General features: G+C 44.2%; 1 long non-coding RNA gene across 1 annotated transcript; it reads right to left on the bottom strand.

The window, feature by feature from the left end:
* Positions 1-508: 508 nt before the first annotated feature.
* On the bottom strand, positions 509-20,478 carry LOC132229450 (uncharacterized). Its single transcript, XR_009451686.1, has 4 exons — positions 17,740-20,478; positions 14,231-14,303; positions 1,953-3,000; positions 509-1,404 (listed from the first exon to the last, which is right to left on the bottom strand). It is a non-coding gene; the product is annotated as an uncharacterized LOC132229450 (long non-coding RNA).
* Between the last annotated feature and the right edge of the window lie 1,044 nt (positions 20,479-21,522).

Below are 21,522 nucleotides of genomic sequence, written 5' to 3'. Positions count from 1 at the left end.
GGAAAGAAAATGGATGACAGAGGGGAGCAATAAAGTAAGTCCTTTGTCAAAACCCCAGGTCCCTATCTAATTACCCCTCTCTTTACTGCTGGCCCTGAGAAGGCTACAGAAATGGAGAAATAGTAAACAACTACATTTAAAAATGAACACTCCAATGAGATCAGATTGCACTGCCTGAGGAGCTGTGTGCAGATGCCCACACTGCCCACCCAAGGGCGGGCTCTGCTCACCACCTCTGGGCTGAGCTGTGAGGTTTAATACAACCACCTGGTGTACACCTTGAAATTCCTTAGAGATAGACACTAAGCAAACAAAGAAAAGACTAATAAATGAAACCAACTCATTGATTTTAGATATCATAGTCCTCTTACCTTCTAAACAAGAGTGAAAATAAAAAGATGTACTTAACCACATGCCTCTTTTGAGGCAAAAACAGTCTGAAACACTAAGTAGTTAGTTGCCCACTCTGAACATAGAGTAGCTTACCTCCTCTGACACTGTGCTTCAAGTCTTCCTTTTCTGAATGATGGGCTTTATGATATTCACAATTCCAGGTCCAACATACTTATTATATCTCTTACTCTAAAATGATTTTTTAAATCACGCTAATATTCATTCATTCATCTACAAATATTTATTGTCTCCTATGTGCCAGGCACTGTTCTGAGTGCTAGAAATACAAAAGTGAGTGAAACAGACTAAAATCCTGTGCTCATGGAGCTCATATTCTGGTTGAAATCTCTCCCTCTTTATTTTCAAACGGCCCAATTTAATAAATGTTTGTTGAATGAATGATAAATAATATTTGGGGTAATATGTGAGAATCAGACAAATTACAGTATAAAGATGAGATGTAAGCCATTTAAAACCTAAATTAGACTGTATATATTTTATAAATTTGTCCTTGAGTTTCATCTTCATTGCCCTTCAACTCTGCTTTTTCTTTTTGGGAAGTAATTTCTTGGAAGTGTTTCTACCAAACACTTTGTGTAAAACATCAACAAAGGAAAAAGACACTTCTGCAAAGAGAAAAAAATAAAATGGAGAGTCTGCCAATGATCACCCTCATTCAGCGAGGCCCTCAACTTAGAGACCTCGTGTTTCTATGCCGAGCATCAAACTTAAAAACCCAATGAAGTGGCACCTCAGAAACCAACACTAAATAAGTAAAAATCTGTCTGAAAACTTACTTCAAGGAGGTTCAGAGATGACCTTCCACAGCCTGGCCTTCGGGCTTCCATGCTTGTTTGAGTTCATCTGAACCCAGCAGATCACTACTGACTTCCAGTCAGTGGCAACTTCATTTTCATAATGGCCTGTCCTAGGTGGTGCACTCCTTGGAGGGATGGGCCAGACAAGCCCAGGAGTTTCATAATGCTGTCAGGCTCAGAGCATGTCCTTTGCCTCCGGGAAATAAAGTTATGAGGATAAGAGGTTATGAGGGAAATCACTTCTAGCATCATGGAATGGCAACACATATGGAAACACAGACATCAAAGCCTGGGTAATTATTAAAACAATTTTCCAAAGAAAGAGGTCCCATCATTGGAGGAAGCCACCTCTCACTCTCCTCTTCTAAGCTGATGCGATGAAAGGAAAAAGATTTATTATTATACCGGGAAGTTAAAAAGAAAGAAAGAAAGAAAGAAAGAAATACCAGAACACCACAAGCAAATGACATTTGCTAGCCTAAATAATGCTACCTTCATCTCAGTGTGGCCTCTCCTTAGAAGGCAAACCTATAATAAAAGAAATGAACTAAGCTTTGTTTGCCATCTCTCTTAAGAAAAGTATCATTTGTATTATCATAAACTACATTCATATCCAAGAAAATAGCTGAAGCTAAACAGAAGTTTTTAAATAATACCAACAATATGCAGGTAAAGATCCTTAAAATAGAAACACAGAACAAAATAAAAAATGACTTTATGAGGTCCAGGGCAGAAGCTCACCTCCATCCTGAGGACAGTAGTAAGAGGTGCATTCAGCTTGATTCCCTTCTTGGATTGTCCTCTCAGGTAGTCTCTTGCAAGAAGGCTGACTTGACAACTACTACTAATAAAGCAGTTAGAAGCAGTTCTCTTTTTAATTAGAGGCCCCCTTGCCTGGCCCGTGTGGCTCTGTGGTGGAGCATCGAGCTACAAACCAGGTCATGGTTTTATTCCCACTCAGGGCATATGCCTGGGGTTGTGGACTTGATCCCCAGTAGGGGGCGTGCAGGAGGCAGCCAGTCAATGATTCTCTCTCATCATTGTTTCCATCTCTCTCTCCCTCTCCCTTTCTCTCTCTTAAATCAATAAAAATATTTTTTAAAAATAATAATAATAATTAGAGGCACCCATGTCATGACAAGCAATAGCTCTAATATGATATTGAAAAAAAATGCCCAAAACTATTGACTTTTGTAAAATGTCCTGATCAGAAAGGCTGGAAGAGGGAGAGATGGATGGTAGTGGAGATGCAGATATAAAAAGAGAGGATGAGAGATAAGCGACACTTTTGTGTTGCCTAGTTCTAGTCATTTGCTTTTGAATATTTTAAAAATATTTTATGAGCATTGGTTCCTCCTTTTTCAAATTTTCATCTTTCTCTTCAGCTTCCTTTACTAGAATTTTCTTCCTTTTTATTATAAAACATTTTTAATGTTGACCTTATTGCAGGTGTTCCCCTTTCCACCTGCTCTCTTTGCCCACCTCCACCCACTCCTGCCTCCCCCTCCCCTGGCCTTTCCCACACTACTGTCCATGTCCATGGGGTATGCATATATGACATATATTACATGTTCTTTAGCTAATCCCTTCACCTTCTTTATTTAGTAACATCCCCCTCCGCTTGGGCACCAGCCAGTCTGTTCCATGTGTCCATGCTTCTGGTTCCATTTTGTTCATGAGTTTATTTTGTTCATTAGATTCCACATATTGGTAATGACTTTTTCTTCTTTTGTTGCTTTTTCTCTTCCTCTTTTACTCCTTTTTCTCTGTACTGCAAAATTCCAAGTTTCTGTATAAAAAAGGAAAAAGAATGAAATGAGAAGGGAGAATGAGAGTGTGATCAGGATTAGAGGAGGAATCATTTATCTCCCTTGAACCCTGGTTCTATGAAAATATCTGTATGACCTGGTAAAAATTATTTCAAAATGTGGCAGAGATGGAGACTTAAGAAGAAAAGTCCACCATTATAAATTCCAGTTATGAAACGTATTAACACATTCCCAGTCATTTTGCACCCCCCATACATTCCACCTCCTGGCTTTGATATTACATAAAAACATACAGGAAACCTTTGAATGCCAGAGGTCCGAAAATGTGCATGAAAAAGATTACTAAGGACAATATCTTGTGGATGATCCACAAGCCAGTGAATAGGATAGACTGGCTGGGGTGGGGGCAGGAGAGATTAACCAAAGAACATATATACATAACCCATGGATACAGACAATAGTGTGGTGAAGCCCTGGGGAGGGCCGGGTAGAGGGAGGATCAATAGGGAAAAAAAGGGGGGTATTTGTAATACTTTCAATAATAAAGGTAAATATTTTTAAAAAGATTGTTCATCTTTGGACACAGGCATAATCATTGCTGTCATTACACTGACTAAGAAGAGCCTCTATCTACCCAGAGAAACAACCCAATATATCTAGTAATAAATGCACGCTTTCCATCCATGAGTAAAATATAAAATAACACAAAATATACAAATAAAAATACAATCCTATCTAATAAAAGAGTAATATGCAAATTAACCATCACTCCAATGCAAAAGATGGCAGCACCCAGTCCTCTCAGCCCCGCTGGAGTCCTCCAGTCCTGGGGGTGGCTGCTGAGAGCAGGATCTGCTTGGCCATCGCCCCGGCGATCCGGGAGCTGCCAAGCGGGTCCCGCAGGCAGCAGAGAACCACGGGGAGTGGGCCAAAGCCATCAGTAGGACATCCCCTGAGGGCTCCTGGATTGGAGAGGGTGCAGGTCGGGCTGAGGGACCCTCCCTCCTGTCCCCCATGCACAAATTTAATGCACTGAGCCTCTGGTAAATAATAATCCTATCTAATAAAAGAGAAACATGGTAATTGGCGAACGACCGCTACCCTTCCCATTGGCTAATCAGGGCGATATGCAAATTAACTGCCAGCCAAGATGGCGGCCGGCAGCCAGGCAGCTTGAAACTAACATGAGGCTCGCTTGCTTCAGTGACAGAGGACTCCAACGTTCCCTGCCTGACGCTGCAGGCCTCTGAGCGGCAACTCTAAGCAACTATGTAACAAATATAGAAGCTAAACAAAACCCCAGAAACCTGCTTTAGTCCGCCCGGCTTCAGCCAGCAGGATCGCAACATTGTAAGCAAAAGCCAGAAACATACTTTCAGCAGCGGAGGCCTAAGAGCTGGAGCCAAGCCTCAAAGCTAAAGCTGGCCCAGAATAAAAAATTTTTAAAAAAAGAAAAAAAGGAGTGGTTGGGAGCTTCAGTCACCCCCAGCCTGAAAACAGCCCTCAGCCCCTCACCCAGACTGGCCAGGCACCCCAGTGGGGACCCCCACCCTGAAGGGTGTGTGACCAGCTGCAAACAGCCATCATCCCCTCACCCAGGCTGGCCAGGCACCCCAGTGGGGACCCCCACCCTGATCCAGGACACCCTTCAGGGCAAACCAGCAGGCCCCCACCCGTGCACCAGGCCTCTATCCTATATAGTAAAAGGGTAATATGCCTCCCAGCACCAGGATCAGCGGAGCCGCGAGGCCTCCCGGCACCGGGATCAGCATGACAGGGGGCAGCGCCCAAACCCCCTGATCGCCCTGTGGCTCTGTGTGTGACAGGGGGCGGGGCCACAATCTCCCTATCCACCCTGCTCTGTTCGTGACAGGGGAAGGCGCCCCAACCCCCTGATCAACCCTGCTCTGTGCCTGATAGGGGGGAGCTCCCCAACCCCCTGATCGCCCTGCGGCTGTGTGTGACAGCGTGCAGCGCCCCAACCCCCTGATCGGCCCTGCTGTGTGTGTGATGGGGTAGAGCCATAACCTCCCCATCGGCCCTGCCCTGAGTGTGAGAGTGGCGGCGCCCCAACCCCCTGATGGGCCCTGCTCTGTGGGTGATAGAGGGTGGCGCCCCAACCCCCTGATGGGCCCTGCTCTGTGTGTGACAGGGGGCGGTGCCCCAACCCCCTGATGGGCCCTGCTCTGTGTGTGACAGGGGGCAGCGCCCCAACCCCCTGATTGGCCCCGCTCTGTGCGTGACAGGGTACAGAGACCCAATCCCCCTGATGGACCCTGCTCTGTGAGTGACAGGGGGCAGTGCCCCAACCCCCTGATGGGCCCTGCTCTGTGCGTGACAGGGGGTGGCGCCACAACTTCCCCATCGACCCTGCCTTGAGTGTGACAGGGGACAGTGCCCCAACCCCCCAAACGGCCCTACCCTGAGTCTGACTGAGGGTGGCATCACAACCTCCTGATTGCCCTGCTCTGTGCATGACAGGGGGTGGCGCCCCAACTCCCCAATCGGCCCTGCTCTGAGCCCGACCAGGGGCTGCACCTAGGTATTGGGCCTGCCCTCTGCCACCCGGGAGCAGGCCTAAGCCAGCAGGTCGTTATCTCCTGAGGGGTCCCAGACTGCGAGAGGGCACAGGCTGGGCTGAGGGACCCCCCTCCCCCCCGAGGGCACAAATTTTTGTGCACCGGGCCTCTAGTAATAATAATAATAATAATAATAATAATAATAATAATAATCTACACTAATAAAAGAGAAAAATGGTAATTGGCGTACGACGATACCCTTTTCATTGGCTAATCAGGGCTATATGCAAATTAACTGCCAACTATGATTGGCAGTTAACTGCCAACTAAGATTGGCAGTTAACTGCCAACAAGATAGCAGTTAATTTGCATATGTAGGCACAATGCAGGGAGGCGAAAGGGAAAGCAGGAAGAAGCCCCCTGCCACTGACAGTGATCAGAAACCCAGGGGGGAGCTAAGAGCTGGGGGGCAGGGCAAAGGCGGCCCTGGGGCCGCCTTTGCCCTGCCCCCCAGCCATGATGGGAGAATCAGGCGCCTTTGCCGCCCTGGCCAGTGATAGCAGGAAGTAGGGGTGGAGCCAGCGATGGGAGCTGGACACGGTTGAAGCTGGCAGTCCTGGGAGCTAGGGGTCCCTTGCCTGGGCCTAAAGCGGAGCCCACGATCGCGGGGCCGCTGCAGCTGCGGGTCCCCACTGCCCGGACCGGACGCCTAGGCCAGAGGCGTTAGGCCTAGGCAGGGGCGGAGCCTGTAACCGCGGGGAGCTGGGGGTCCCCTGCCCAGGCCTGACACCTCTGCTGGAGGCCTCAGGCCTGGGCAAGGGGCCGATCCGGTGACTGGTGATCGGAGGGTGATGAGGGTCAAATCCTCTGGCCGAGGCATCAGGCCTGGGCGGGGGGCTGAGCCGGGGATTGGGGGGATATGATGGTCCCCTTGCCCAGGCCTGAAGCCTGGGTCAGAGGCGTCAGGCTTGGGCGGGGGGTGGAGCAAGTGATCATAGGGAGATGGGGGTCCCCTGCCCAGGCATGATTCCTGGGCCAGAGGCCTCAGGCCTGGGCGGGGGCCAGAGCCAGTGATCGGGGGGAGATGGGGGTCCCCTGTCCAAGCCTGACACCTCTGGCGGAGGCGTCAGGCCTGGGCAAGGGGCCGATCAGGTGATCAGAGGGTGATGGGGGTCTACGCCTCTGGCTGAGGCATCAGGCCTGGGCAAGGGGCAGAGCCAGCAATCAGAGGGGTCTGGGGGGTCCCCTGCCCAGGCCTGATGCCTGGGCCAGAGGCGTCAGGCCTGGGCAAGGGGCCGATCCTGGGATTGGAGGGTGATGGGGGTCAACGCCTGAGGGCTCCCAGTATGTGAGAGGGGGCAGGCTGGGCTGAGGGACACTCCCCCCCCACACACACACCCAGTGCACGAATTTCGTGCACCGGGCCCCTAGTAACAATAATAATAGGTATCTTGAAAAGTATTTTTATTTTTAAACTACTGAAGTATTTTGAAGTACTAACTTCTTTTATCTTCCTCTTTTTTTTTTTTTTTTTTCCAGTTTTCTTGTGCCTCCAGCCTGCTTCCCAATTCAAGCACTTAGAAAATTATGTGTTTATTGCCTCTTAGTAGCTTTGGGGCGAGGTGGAAAGCAGAAGAGGCCTACAAGTCCCTTATGACTCTTCCTGGACCTTAGGAGAACATTGTGGTTTTGTGAAAGGTGTGAAAGCGTCGATGCTAAACATAAAAAAAGTGTCTTGGTCAGAAATATAAGGGGAAGAAGACTTTCACTAGTTGAGATTCCCTCTGTTCCAGGGTAGTGGCTGAGGGGAGAAGAGGAGGAGAGAGAGGAAGGACTGCAGGTTCTGAGAGCAAAGCAAACCTGAGCCCACTTCTTGCCGGCACACTAATGCAGCATCAAGACCTAGACAGTAAAAAGCTGCTGGACTGGTAAAGTGCAACAACCTTAGTAGAAAATTTCCAGCTAATTCCAGTAGGTAAAGGTCTTGGCCATAGGTGATGTATAAATTATGGTTCTTAGCTTGGAAGCAAACCAAACCTGGTTTGAGACTGTATTACCTCAGCAAAATGGAATTTATTGGAAGGTTATGGGAAAATTCAAGGAATCAAAAGTAATCTGGGAGCACCTAGCTTCAAAAAGGAAAAGACTAAGGTAATTCTGGTCATTTTGGTGACCTGAGTAACAGGAAGTAGGGCTACCTCTAGGGCAGTGGTCGGCAAACTGCGGCTGGGCAAACCGCGGCTCGCGAGCCATATGCGGCTCTTTGGCCCCTTGAGTGTGGCTCTTCCACAAAATACTGGCTCTTCCACAAAATACCAACTTCTGTGCATGGGCCACAAAGTTTCAATCGCACTATACGTGCGCGCCTGCACGGGGTATTTTGTGGAAGAGCCACACTCAAGGGGCCAAAGAGCCGCATGTGGCTCGCAAGCCGCAGTTTGCTGACCATGGCAGGGTGCTGACACCAAGTGGATCAGCTATAATCTTCTCCCATCCTTGAGTCACTCGTTACAAAATTTAAATTCCTGGAGGAATTGAAAGAACCTTGCTCAGATCTCTTGCTCAACTTTCAGCTAAGGAGAGTAGGATAACTTATTGGATAGTTGTAGGAGATTGTAGACATTGTGAAAAGATTAAGCCTCCACCCCAAAAGAAAATCAAAGTGCTATTACAAAAAAAAATTAAAGAAAGAATGGATGCTGGGCAGACGTAAACAATATATGCTCACTGACCACTTTAGATAAATAAAAAATCTTATATGCTTGATTACTTTTTAATATTGTGAAAATCAATTGGAAGAAGTTGGAGTTCAACTATATTTATTGTGGAACTCCCCTGCTTACAACTGTTCATTGACTCCCTATTCTGTCCAATAAAGCTCTACCTTCCTTCATATTCTTATCCTTGCCTATCCCTCCAGCTTATTCTTCAATTCCTTTTTTCCCCTGCAGTTTATGTCCTAATAATCCCATTCAATTTTCTGCTCCTGAACACGTTACCCTATTTCATATTTATGAGTTTTTACACAGGCAACACCCTCTGCTTGAAATTACCTACCTTATTCCTTGTCTACCTGGAACTCACTGACTCAATTCAAACACTCTTCATGCCTTTCTGATACCTATCATCCTCTCCTCCACCACGTTTTCTTCTTCATCTTGGTATCACCATTATATATCTTGCACATGACTCTATTTTTAAAATGTATTTTATTGTGTTGTAATAATTTCTTTATATGCTTGTATCCCCTACAGACCTATGAGCTTTTTTGGGGGGGGGGGGGTAGTTTCTGAATAAATGGTTGTTGAATGAACTAGTGAATTTTCCAGTAAGACACCAATATTCACCAAGGGCCCACTCTGCTTGGAATCATAAATAGAAGGCATAGTAGTTGGTAGTCATTCAGAATCTTTACTAAAGCAGTATTTCTCTACTACGGGTAGATCATCAGTGGGAAGGGAAAAGTGGTCTTGGTAGGACATAAGGTTTTCATTAGAATTTCTGAATATTCAATCTTACTTAATCTCCATGCAAGCATGGTGTACCATTTTCTGCCAACAGAATTTGCTGATTTTTATTTATGTTCATTTCATATCTGTAGTGGTAAAGTTTATACTCCAAAAAATTATCATATTTTGAGAAACCACTTGGTTTTATAGAGTGGGTCATTTTATGGAATAGACCCTAAGAATATTGTCTGAGCTTATTTATTTCCAGGATTTAGGTTCTTTGGTGATGTAATTATCAGGACTTAAGAAATTATTCAAAGTCACTTCAATAGCGGGACCTTTAAGGAACTGAAAAATTAATAGAACAAACAGGACAAACACATATTCACACCCATCTGATATTATGCATAGTTATGAGAATATTATTGACTATATTCCCTGTGCTATACTTTACATCCCCACGACTATTCTATAACAACCAATTTGTACTTATTAACCCCTTCATCTTTTTTACCCATCTTCCCAATACTCCTCCCATCTGGCAACCATCAAAATGTTCTCTATATTTAGAGTCTGTTTCTGTTCTGCTTGTTCATCTATTTCACTTTTTAGATTAAATTGTTGATAGATGTGTATTTATTGACATTTTATTGTTTATATTTTTTATCTTTTTTTCCCTCTTCTACTTAAAGAAGACCTTTTAACATTTCATATAATACTGGTTTGGTGGTGATGAACTCTTTTAGCTTTTTCTTGTCTGGGAAGTTCTTTGTCTATCCTTCCATTTTATTTATTTATTTTTATTTTTTAAATATATTTTTATTTATTTCAGAGAGGAAGGGAGAGGGAGAGAGCGACTGAAGCATCAGTGATGAGAGAGAATCCTGGATTGGCTGCCTCCTGCACACCCCGTACTGGGGATCCAGCCCGAATCCTGGGCATGTACCCTTGACCGGAATCGAACCCTGGACCTTTTGGTCTGCAGGCTGACGCTCTATCCACTGAGCCAAACCGGCTAGGGCTATCCTTCCATTTTAAATGACAGCTTTGCTGGGTAGAGTTATCTTGGTTGTAGGTCCATGCTTTTTATCACTTTGAATATTTTGTGCCAATGCCTTCTATCCTGCAAAGTTTCTATTGAGAAATCAGCTGACATTCTTATAAAAGCGCCCTTGTAGATAACTAACTGCTTTTCCCTTGCTGCTTTTAGGATTTTCTCTTTGTCTTTAACCTTTTGCATTTGCATTATGATGTGTCTCGGTGTGGACCTCTTTGGGTTCATCTTGTTTGGGACTCTCTGCACTTTCTGGACTTGTATGCCTATTTCTTTCACCAGATTAGAGAAGTTTTCTGTCATTATTTTTCACATACGTTTTCAATTTCTTGCTCTCCCTCTTCTACTTCTGGCACCCCATGATGTGATTGTTGGTCTACTTGAAGTTGTCCCAGAGGCTCCTTATACTATCTTCATATTTTGGATTCTTTTTTCCTGTTATTATGATCAGGTGTTTTTTGCTTCCTTATATTCCAAATTGCTAATTTGCTTCTCAGCTTCATCTACTCCTTTGTTGATTCTTTGTAAATTATTCTTCATTTAAGTTAGTGTATCCTTCATTTCTGATGAGTCATTTTTTATGCTGTCGAGGTTTACTAAGTTCATTGAGCATCCTTATCTCCAGTGTTTTGAACTCTGCATCTAGTATATTGCTTGGCTTACTTACTATTCATTGGTTGGGGGAAGAAGATAAGAGTGATGGTGTTTAAGAGAATAAGCTTGCAACGAGTAGTAAATAAGTCATAGAGATCCAAGTACAGTATAATGAATATAGACAATAATATTATCCTATCTAATAAGAGAGGAATATGCAAATTAGGCTGGGACTCTGTAATGTCACGACCGCTTGGCAGGGGTGGGCAGGTGGGAGAGGGGAGTGGGGTCTGCCTGGATGTGAGTTTGTGGTGCCTCCTTAGGAGTTGGGGAGCTAATGACCGATGTGCTCCGGGCCTCCTCCACAGCCCTTTCCAGCAGGCATGGGGTTGCTGAGACCCAGGCCGGGCCTCTGGCCACAGATCCACAGCTTCGCAGAGACCGACTCTACCAGGTGCCCAGAGGCCATGTGGCTGGGCCGCAGGGTGCCTGTTCAAGATGTGACACAGAGGAGGTGCAGGAGGAAACCCAGAGAACGGGATGTGGGAGTTCAAGACTCACTTCCTTTGGGCTTTGTCCTTCTTGGCCTTGGTCCTTTTCTTTCAGGCCTGGAGCGCAAAAACTGCAGGCGAGTGGGATGGATGAAGACCGAATGTGGAAGAAAGGAGGTGACCCAGGTGAGGGTGGAGACCTAGCAGCAGTGGGAGGCCAACTGTGGTGCCGCCTGAGGGGCTGCTCCTGGGCGAGCCCCGAGGCTTTGGCGAAATGGCCGGCCAGGAGGCGGTGGCCCAAGGGGCGCAGAGCGGTGCCGCACCGGCTCTCTATGAGGACCCCCCACACAGGCGCTGCCTTCACCAGCAGGCTCTGGGCAACATCTGCAAATGCGACTGCAACCTCTAACATTCTGGGCAAAGAACTGACCCTGTGCCCCTCAGTACCAGGCTTGCTAGGAGTGTGCTGTCACCAATGCCATAGATCAAAGGCAAAAACCTGGTGAGGTGGGGTGCACCGGAGGGGGTTCAGGCCGTGGCAGGGGGCGGCCGGCTGGGATCTGCCTCACCTGCGGAGAGCGAGGTTCTGCAGTGGCCCCAAGACCTGGGTTGGCCCAGCGGGGAACAAGGGGCATGGAAGGACGCCTGGGTGGAGGGGCGCGGACCCGCAGCCTGAGGCGGGGGGGTTGAGGGGCGGTGCCACCTCAGTGGAGGGATGCCACACTGCAGGGTACCCAAATGACTGGTGGGATTCAGAGAAGCTCCGGGCGCCAGGCCTCACCCGGGCAGCCTTTGCACTTCAGAGGCGATGACTCCTGCTCCCACCTTGGCCCAAAAGCAAGCCCACGCCCCCTGCGCGTGAGTTCGAAGCTTACCATCTGCTCCAGAGAAGGGGGGACAGTAAAGAATGGGGGTGGGAGCGGGGGAGAGGAAAGAATGTGGAGCTTTGTGATGAAGAGGTGCTTGAGAAGGAGGCTTGGAAGCTTGATGGGGTTTGTTCTGTTTGCCCCACAGCTGCCCCTTAGGGATGGCAGAGAGCATGGCTGTGAGGGCTCCCTGCGCACTGAGTCAAGTTCCGCAGACAACTGGAATTGGCCTCAGTTTCCTGCTCTGTAAAATGGATTAAGCGTGTCCCAGAGCCTTCGCTGAGCTTTGAGGGCCAATTGAGATACTATATACAGAAAATGAGGGAAGAAGTGAGAAAGAAAAGGAAGGGCAAGCAACACAAACAAAGATTGGAAGGAACCTGTAAACCTATTGTCACTTAAATAGGGAATATAGTCAACAGTGTTGTAATGACGGTATGATGCCAGGTGGTACTGGAAATATCGGGGAAACTTTGTAAAGTATATGATTGTCTAACCACTATTCTGTAACTAATATAAAACCTGAAACTAATACAAAATAATATTGAATGTAAAGAAATGAAAATAGGAGTGAAATTTTTATAAATTTCAAAGTTCAAATAAAGGCTGTAAAGGAAGAAAGGGGGAGAATAAAAATAGTATTTTTCATTTTACCACTTTATTGTCTTTTCAGTACATGCAAAAGATAGTTGTCTTTATATGGTGATTTTATATTTTTCTATGTCATTATCCCATTTGATGTTCAGGGCAACTTAAAGACAAGATAATTATTCCCTCCACTATTCAAAGAAAGGAAATCTTGGTGTCTGGCCCCAGTGATTCAATCGTCCAACCCTATTGTAAAGCAGGGTTAGTGAAATTTTCTGTGAAGGGTTATATCTATACTAATAAAAGCCTTGGGGGCGATCAGGCCAGCAGGGGAGGGCAGTTGGGGACAATCAGACTGGCAGGGGATCAGTTAGGGGGCGATGAGGCTGGCAGGCAGAAGCAGTTAGGGGCAATCAGGCAGGCAGGCAGGCAGGCAGGCAGGCAAGCGTTTAGGAGCCAGTGGTCCTGGATTGTTAGAAGGATGTCCCCTAAACCAAAAGTCAGACATCCACCGAGGGCTCCCAGATTGAAGAGGGTGCAGACCGGGCTGAGGGACACCCGCCCGCCCCCGACCCCACCTCCCCCACCCCCCGTGCACGAATTTCATGCACCGGCCACTAGTGTACTATAAAGATTTTAAAAATTAAACCTATGTTCCTAACCATTAAAATACATTACTTCCCAAAACCAGGGCTCCCTTTTTATTTAATACCACAGCACTTATTGATAGATATAATCTTCTAACGTCTAGAGTTCTTTTCCAGTGCTATTTAATGCCTGAATTGAGGTATAAGATTTTATGTTGTATGTTCTGATTCTTCATTATATATTAAAGTCCTTGCAGAAAGGGGCCTTATGTTGTGTTTTGTTCTTTGGCTTCCTCACAATGCCATGCTTGATTGTGAGGGTTCAGAAATATTTCTAGAATAAATGAATAATAGAATCATCTTACTTAATAGTGTATATGGACTAAATGTGCTACACTCATTAAGTACATTTCCAAGTTTAGGGAGACTTCCATTTTTAGTGAAGATGCCTATGGGTAAATACCATTACTCCTATTTAAATGTGTGATATGACAATACAATGTTCCTCTGTATATAACACACTGTGTTTCCTTATCTAGAATAGCAAACCCTGACCACTCTATGCTAGATGTTAGTTTCTCAACAAATGCTAAAATGTTTATGCTAGTTTTAGATAAAATATGAAATAGTATCTTTTATCAGCTATGTAAAGTACATTAGGTACATCTTCATTTTGTATAAGGCTAGAGGCACAGTGTTCTAGTAATTCAAATGGCAGCCCAATATGAAATCTCCCTATGAATGATTTCAATGTGAAATCTAGTCCAAATATTTGAAAACTATTTTATTCCTGAGAGAGAAACCTGGAAGAAAAATCAAAATTCTCCCTGGCCTATGACCAACAATTTTGTAATTGTGTCAACCAAATAATTTTCAATTTAGTACCTCACTTCAGGAAATCATAAAGATAATTCTTTCCCACTTCCTATAATTGTGAACCCCTGAGTTAAACTGCATAGTTTAATTATATATATGGAAAACAATGCATCAAATATACATATATTTTTACTTAAACTTATTTTGCCAAAATTGTATTAACCTCTACCATCTCTGCAATAGAAAACATGGGTTGAAATGGTTAAATGAAAAATATTGCTCTTACATTTACTGCTCCAAACTTCATGCATCTGCCTCTTTTAAGGGATCCATATTGCACTTCATCAAGTGCTTTGTTCCTGAACATTCATTGCAGAATCAAGAAAAAAAAAATGAGTATATGCAGATGTATGGGGTTGTTCACTTAACAGTTCATTCTAAATAATATGAATCTAAGTACATGACACATGATTAGTTGAAAGAGCTTTGGCCTAAGAATTATGATTCTTGGTTTATCTGGTGCTGTTTTGAAACTCTTCAAATTTTTATTTTCCCACTGGAAAAGTGGGGATCATTCCTGCCTTGCATCCTATATAATAAAAGCGTAATATGCTAAGTGTCTGACCACCAAGGGGCAGATGCTCTGACCAGTAGGTTAGCTTGCTGCTGGGGTCCAACCGATTGGGACTGGGCAAGAGGGATGGACACACCCTGGAGCCCTCCCATGGTCCCTCCTGTGGTCCCTCCCCGGCCAACCAGCCCCCATCACCTTGATCAGGACTGGGTGAGACGGCCTCAATTGGCCCCGATGGCTAGCCAGGCTGAGGGACCCTACCCATGCACGAATTCATGCACTGGGCCTCTAGTTTATTTATAAAAATTTTTTTATAAATTTTTATTTTTATAATTAAATTTTATTTATTTTATAAATAAAAAATTTTAGAAGGATTCAGATGATACATTGGAAAGACTTTGAGAATCTCTAATGTTAGATGTATCATAAGTCTTGGTATTTTAAAGTAGTTTTGGCTTTAGTTTACATACATATTACCAAAAAAGATAAGGGAGATAAATAGTTTCTTCTATTACAGGCCTTTTTCAGAATTTCTCAACATATATCTATAGCCAGAGCAAGATAACATGTTATCCTTAAGTACTTTAAAAAACAAAATACAATAAAACAGAAAGCGTCAAAGAAGACAGATAGCTTTCCGTTCAGCCCAAAATTTATTTTAGAAATGTTAACTTCACCATGAACTATTCACCTTCAGCCTCTAGTGTATTTCATATGGATGATTAAAAATTTTGATATTCTGGTTTCCACTGAAAAATTCTGCATTTTGACAAGTTTTGATGAAGTCTATTCACTCTAGACAATTTATGCAAACCTAAGTTGAATAGTTAGTTGATTTTGACTTTATCCCCTTGAATTCCTAGAACTGCTCAGAATAAATTTTAAAATATAATTACAGGTAGCACATTGAGTCAGTTGGTTAGTCAGAGAAATCCAAGCTCTGAATGCCTACTTCCTGCAGCACACTGCATTAAGTGCTCTGGAGGAGGGCGGAGGTGGATGAGATCAGTCATCCATGAAATTATTTGAGGATTGTTATTAAAATAACATATCATCAAGTGCAAAGTACTCAAGTAAAAACTCTGTACATATAAGTTCAAGGAATAGAGAGTAAATGCCTGTTCTAGATATTTAGAAAATGTGTTTTTTGACAGTTAGTAGCTTAATTTCTTTTATCTAAAAATAATTCAAATAGTTTGTTAAGTGAGGATCAGAAATTGATTTTTTAAAAAGAAATTTAAAAAAAAATTTTCTTCTGGAATAATTTTAGATTTATGGAAATGTTGCAGAAATAATACAGAGAGTTTCTATATACTCTCATCCAATTTCAGTTAATGTAAACATTTTACATCACCATAATACATTTTTCAAAACTAAGAACCAATATTGGTACATTACTATTAACTAAATTTTGGACAGTGTCCAGATTTAATTTTTTTTCCACAAATGTCTGTTTTCTGTTCCAGGAGGCAGTCCATATACCACATTGTATTTAGCAGAAAGAGATTTTATTTATGTATTTATTTATTTTATTAGTTTTATTTTTCTAATCATACTCTTGGATTATCTAGATATGCAGTTATATTACCTGGAAATAATCATCATATTGTCTCCACTTTGCAATTCTTTTATTTTTTTAGCAGAAAGAGATTTTAGTGTCATAGTAATTATATTAAAAAATCCACCATTTCTGCCGAAACCGGTTTGGCTCAGTGGATAGAGCGTCGGCCTGCAGACTGAGGGGTCCCGGGTTCGATTCTGGTCAAGGGCATGTACCTGGGTTGCGGGCATATACCCAGTAGGAGATGTGCAGGAGGCAGCTGATCGATGATTCTCTCTCATCGATGTTTCTGACTCTCTATCTCTCTCCCTTCCTCTCTGTAAAAAATCAATAAAATATATTTTAAAAAAAAATCCACCATTTCTGAGCAAAATGGATCACTGCCAAAAAGGGATGTGCACAGTAATAAAAACAGGTTGTGTCCGAAAGCCACCCGGCACACCAGAGTGTCAGATTCTTAACTAACTTTTAGCAAAAAGTAAACATGATCTTGTAGCCAGTTACTAATCTCTGTTTTCCTTTTTTTAAAAAATATAACTTTTTATTTTTTAATTACAATCTACATGCAATATTATATTAGTTGTGGGTATAAACATAGTGATTAGACATTTATACAACCTAAATCTCCCACCCATCTGACACTGTACATAGTTATTACAATATTATTATTTTTTTGTTAATCCTCACCCAAGGATATTTTCCATTGATTTTTTTTTTTTTTGGGGAGAGTGGAAGAGAGAAGGAAAGACAAAGAGAAACACATTGACTGGTTGCCTCCAGCCCCGACCAGGTCTCGGGCCGGGAAGGAGCCTGCAACCAAGATACCTGCCCTTGACCAGAACCAACCCCGGGACTCTTCAGTCCGCAGGCCGACACTCTATGGCTGGGGCCATAGTTATTACAATATTGTTGAGTATATTCCCTATGCGATACTTTACATGCCCATGACTATTTTGTAATTACTAATGTGTACTTCTTAATCCCTTCCCCTTTTTCACCCATCCTCCCAAACCCCCTCCCATCCAACAACTGCCTAACTCTGTATTTAGGAATTTGTTTCCATCTTATTTGCTTATTTTATTTATTTGTTTATTTATTATTTACTTATTTATTTATTCATTTTAATATATTTAAATATATTTTTATTGATTTCAGAGAGGAAGGGAGAGAAACATCAATGAGAAACATCGATAAGTTGCCTCCTATACACACCCCAATCAGGGATCAAACCTGCAATCTAGGTATGTGGCCTGACCAGGAATTGAACCTGCAATCTTTTGGTGTATGGGATAATGCTACAACCAACTGAGCCACCTGGCCAGCACTCGTCTTCTTTTGGCAGCCTTCCTGTGTTTGTTTTTCTATGTATTAGGTAGAGCTGCTACATCTCCCAGGCTTGGTAGAGTGGCCTAATGTAGTAGGTGTTTTGTAGCGTCCAGTGGCACAGCCTCCTTGATCACCCAAGCTGAGCACTCAGCATGTGTCCCCCTCCCCCAATGTGGGTTGTGCACACCCCCTATTGTTGTTGAGCCTTGATTGCTCTTGGCACCTCAAGGGGAGAGATTTACCCCTAGGCCAACTGGCTGAGAGGATTGGCTTCAACCACTGTAGAGGATCAATTGTGCAGGGAACCACTCTATGGAACAGGAGCAGGACTTACTTCAGAAGGTCTCTGGTGCCTGCTGAGTCCACCCCTTCAGTGTGTCTCTTGTGGGAGAGGTTGGCTGGTGCTTCAATGTGGTCTGAAGATGTACACTAGGTACACTGCCTCCGGGGCCTCCTGGAAGAAAATGCAGGCCTAGGTCAGCTGATGCCTGTGCCCAAACCCGGGCCACCTGGTATGAGCTACAAAATGATATGCAGATGGTTGGTACTTGTAGTGGGCTTGGAGGTACCCAGAAGAGATCACGCTGTAAACTGAGGCAGGCTGCCAGGAGTTGGGACTGCTTAGCAAGAGGTATGAGGTGTCCCAAAGCCAAATGCTTCTTGTTTGAAGTTTGTGAACCTTTGATAGATTTTAGAAAATTCCACAGCATGAGCCAAGGTAAGCCCTTTGTATGGAAAAGCCACTGGAAGCTGCTTGAGTGGGGCAGGGTCACGGGGATTAACCAGGGATGGACCAACAGTGTTAGCCAAGCTGATGGAGACTCAGATACAATGCCTACCTGACCCTGCAGAGGTAGGGGTCAGCAAAGGCTGACCCCAATGGCTTCTGCCAGCACTTCTGTCTTGGAGAATTCTGCCCTTCCAGACAACTTTCAAGCCCACCTAAGGCTGTTTCTAGCGGTTTATCCATCTGAATGGCCTGGCTTGACTCATGCTTCAGACTTTCCTAAAATATATCAAACAAGCTGCATCTGGTCTCAACATGCCCTGTACCTTTTGCTAAGTGAACCTAGACACAGCACTAGCAGCAGCCAGACTTAGTTTGCAGCATGGCCTTGCCAGGGTACCTCCAAGCTCAGCACAATAAGCAGCCATGAGCAAATCACTTTATAGCTCATGCTAGGTGGGCCCAGGTAGAACACAGGTGGCAGCTGACCTTGGCCTGCACCTTCTGGGAAGCCCCAGAGCCAGTGCACCCAGGAGACAGCATCAGAACATGGCGATGCATCACCACCCAACTGCCTCCACAAACAACACACTCAAGGGGCAGACTCAGCAGGCACCAGAGCCCTGCTTAAGTACGTACTGCTCTGTGGGGTGGACTCCTGCAGAGCTGTTCCTCCATGATGGTCAGATATCAGTGGTCAATGGTTGCAGCCAGTCCTTGCAGCTGATTTGCCTGGAGGTAATTCCCTCCCATTGACATGTCAAAGCAGTCAAGATTCAACTACAATAAGAAGGTATACACAGCCCATATGGGGAGCAGGGGGAGTTACACCTTGAGTGCCCAGCTTCAGTGATCAGGGAGGCTGTGCCATTAGACCAGCCGTGGGCAAACTACGGCCCGCGGGCCGGATCCAGCCTGTTTGAAATGAATAAAACTATTGAAAAAAAGACCATACCCTTTTATGTAATGATGTTTACTTTGAATTTATATTAGTTCACACAAACACTCCATCCATGCTTTTGTTCCGGCCCTCCGGTCCAGTTTAAGAACCCATTGTGGCCCTCGAGTCAAAAAGTTTGCCCACCCCTGCATTAGACCCTTCAGAACACCTACTACATAAGGCCACTCTACCAAGCTCAGGAAACAGCAGCTCTACTTAATTCATAGAAACAAACACAGGAAGGCTGCCAAAACGAGGAGACAAGGAAACATGTCCCAAATGAAAGAACAGAACAAAACTCCAGAAAAATAACTCAACAAAATGAAGACAAGCAATCTACTAGATGTAGAGTTCAAAACACTGGTGATAAAAATACTCAGTGAACTTATTGAGAACCTCAACAGCATAAAACAGGACTAATCAGAAATGAAAGATACACTAACTGAAATGAAGAATAATTTACAGGGAATCAACAGTAGAGTAGATGAAGCTGAGAATCAAATCAGTGATCTGGAATATAAAGAAGCCAGGCAATTCAGTTTCTCCCTGTGTGTCCTTGGTACCATTTTTTTTTTTTTAAATCCTCACCCAAGGATATATTTTTCATTGATTTTTAGAGAGACTGGAAGGGAGAGCGGAGAGAGAGAGAGAGAGAAACATTGATGTGAGAGAGGCACATTGATTGGTTGCCTTCAGTATCAAGCCTGCAACTAAGGTACGTGCCCCTGACCAGGAATCAAAGCCACAACCCTTCAGTCCACAGGCTGACACTCTAACCATTGTGCAAAACCAGCCAGGGCCCTTGGCACCTTTTGACCTGCTGCTCAACACAGTACTCAGCATAAGTGAGTCTGAGTAAGTCCATGCATAGGCCATTTAAGAGGAATGTCTGGAACTCCAGCAGCAATCCATCTCACTCAGCCACAATCCCTGCTTGTTTTTACAGCTAGAAGTTATGACACTGGAACCTTGGGCTGGGAGCCTTGTATGGGACTGGGACTCCTTGCTCCACAGAGGGGAACCTCTGTAGCCAAAATATGCCTCTGTATTTTTAACCACCACATGTGGGTATGGGACCAGCCCATTCGACCTTCCACCCCTCTTATAAGTCTCGGTATGGCTTCTTCTGTACATCCTTAGTTTATTGGACTTCTGTTCAGCTATACTTGAGGAGGCTCTCAATGATGGTTGTTCTGTAGTTTAGTTGTAATTTTGAAGTGGTTCTGGGAGTAGGCAAATACAGCTTTTACCTACTTTTCAATCTAGATCAGAAGCTTCCATTAATATTTTATTTGCCTAAAGATAATGATTATATCACTACAAGCTCTACCATCATTGTTAGAGGTTTTTTAATATATATGAGAGCATCCTATATAATAAAACCCTAATATGCAAATAGACCAAATGGCAGAACATCCAGTCACTATGATGAGCACTGACCACTAAAGGCAGACATTCAATGCAGGAGCTGCCCCTGGTGGTCAGTGGGCTCCCACAAGGTGAACACTGCTTAGCCAGAAGTTGGGCTCACAGCTGGCAAGTGCAGCAGTGGTGGCAGGAACCTCTCCAGCCTCCAATGCAGGCAGGCGGTAAGACTGCAAGAGCCCCCAGCTGTGAGAGGGATGTCTGACTGCCAGCTTAGATCTGATCCCAGAGGGGTCCCAGACTGTGAGGGATCCCACCAGTGCACGAATCCATGCACCAGGCCTCTAGTAATAATAATAATAAAGAGAAAAGTAAGCCAATCTTCAGGGGTCCACAAATAAAAGGTAACAGGGAGATAGCTTAGCCTAAGAAATAGCACTGGGTTATATACATCAATAAGAAGCCTTCATTACCCACAACTCCTCACTCTCTTAAACCTCTTCTGCATGGCATTATGAGTACTACCATCAGCGACCTGGACTATCAAACAGTGTCAATAGTGAAACATATAATTTGAAATTAAGGCAATTTCTGGGAAATTAACTCCCAGTAGTCAATCAAAAGGAAGTCTTTTGTCTCTGTTTGAAGGACATTTTCATAAAACTGAAATGAGGAATAAAAAAAATTAACCATTAGGGAAACACTTTACTTGGCTTCCATGGCTCTCTACTGTCTTTCTCTTTTATTAGATTCTCCTTTTCTTTCCAACTCTTCATGTGGGACTCCTCGGGTTCAGTCCTTCATCCTCTTCTCCTTTTCAGTTCTCTAGCTACACTCACTATCATGGTTTAAAACACTACCTGTATGCTGATGACTCCCAAATTTTGATCTCTAGTCCACACCTCTCTCTCTTGCTGCAGAATCATACATCCCAATTGAGTACTTGAGAACAATCATAACTGTCTCAACCTTAACATTTACACAACTACACCTTGATTTTACTCTTCAAATTTGCTCCACCAGTAGTCTCTCACATCTTACTGATGTGGCTCCATTCTTCCAGCCGCTCAGTTCAAAAGTCTTGG

This window comes from Myotis daubentonii, chromosome 3 (genome assembly GCF_963259705.1).
Source record: "Myotis daubentonii chromosome 3, mMyoDau2.1, whole genome shotgun sequence".
NCBI lineage: Eukaryota > Metazoa > Chordata > Mammalia > Chiroptera > Vespertilionidae > Myotis > Myotis daubentonii.
This window is presented reverse-complemented; position numbering and strand designations above follow the sequence as displayed.